Below are 1,734 nucleotides of genomic sequence, written 5' to 3' on the forward strand. Positions count from 1 at the left end.
TTTGGTTATCCATCTCTGCTATCAATAGAGCACATTGGCTGTGAATAAAAGGATTTACAACTAACTTTTCAGAACCTAACCTCTTTGCATGTAGAGAATTCCCATGGTGGATATTTCAAAAATATCACCTAGGACTCACAGCATTAAGTAACTATACAATGAACACAGAAAGGCAAAATTTCAAAGGAACAAATTTTCATGGTTTAAAGAAAAGAGAGATGTTATATTTCAGATCACAAATCTGTTCAAATGAAACTGTGAGCACATGTATGAGAGAGAGAGAGAGAGTTAGTTTGTGTGTTAGCTCAGTTAGCTCTTCCTCTGGGAAACGACTCTCCTTTCTCGGTAAATGTTTTACTCAACTTCGGTGATCAAAGAAGGTGCGCAAAGGACTGCCAAGGTGACCTGTTCACCTTCGGGGTTGCCGGTGAGCGGAGATGGCAAAGCAAACGAGTTGTTAATAGATGAAAGCACGACCTGAGCATAACCAATCAGCACTTGCTCTTTCTTGGGGCAACCTTCTTACTACTGCCCCGAGAGGGTTCTGAGTAGAAGTCTATCTGAGAGCTGAACACATGACCTACCCGGACAGCTTTCACAACGATGGCTGAAGTCCAGGAGTTGAACTTTCTCATCTTCGCAGCCCAAAGATTAACACTTGAGACTTTGGCTTTTTAAAAAAATTACGTCTGAGTAGTTGTTAAAAATAAACTCTTCAAAACTAAAGGGGTCCTATTGAAGAGACTTGGTTGAGATTTTTTTATATCGCCATCACAATACTCTTCTGCTCTGTGACCTCTGATGGGTTCCTTCAATGCCCTCAAAGCCAAATCAGAGTTGTCTGGCATCACTTTCAAAGCCTACCACAGAAAAGACTCATCTTCCCTCGCCCAGGAACATACATCTTAGAATGCCCAAGCACTGATCTCTTATATTCACATTTATTTTTTGTCCATTTCTGTCTTAGCCTATCTCAACTTTGAAAATTCCATATATGCAAAGCCTAGCTCATAGGGAAGTTGTTACAGTTTTGAAGGTAGATGTGGTGACAATTTCTTTCTTCCAACTCTTCTTAGATGCTATTCTGCTCCATTCCCTTTCACCCCCACCCAACTCCTCTCTGGAATACGTTCCCCCACATCCCTGGGTTCTACGATTCACTGCAACTCCCCGCAGAAACTCAGAAAACTTAGAGGAAATGGCCACATCGTGGTGGGTACTGTTCAGTCCCAAATCAAAATGTCAGGTAAGCCAAATGGCAAGAAGCCAAAAATATCCAAAAGTCACACCGGTCTTGTCTCTACCAAAGCTTAGTCAGGAAATCAAGTTATGACTTTCCAGGTGAGGTGATGTGTTGCAACTGCACAGTGTGTCTACCCAGTGTGTCTACCCCACCCAAGGAAAACAAAGGGTGGTGTTCTAAGTCACACCCTCTACTAAGGCAGAGTCTTACAGATGCCCTCAAGGAAACAAATGGTGTGCCTTGGTTCACATTTTCTACTAAAATCAAGTCTGAAGGTACAAAGGGTGTGATTTGGGTCACACCCTCCACTCAAGTCAGGTCTTAATCCCACATTAATCCTAATCCTGTCCATTAATATGGTAGAGAATGCCCTTCAAAATGAGATTATAGCCACAGGTTTATAGAATCTAGAGTCATAAAATATCACACAAGGAATTAAGGCTAGACAGGCCATATTAATTGACTATAACTCAGTAGGAACCACATCTTAC

This window comes from Echinops telfairi, unplaced genomic scaffold, assembly GCF_000313985.2.
Source record: "Echinops telfairi isolate 266 unplaced genomic scaffold, ASM31398v2 ScPeMD7_17;HRSCAF=63, whole genome shotgun sequence".
NCBI classification, from domain to species: domain Eukaryota; kingdom Metazoa; phylum Chordata; class Mammalia; order Afrosoricida; family Tenrecidae; genus Echinops; species Echinops telfairi.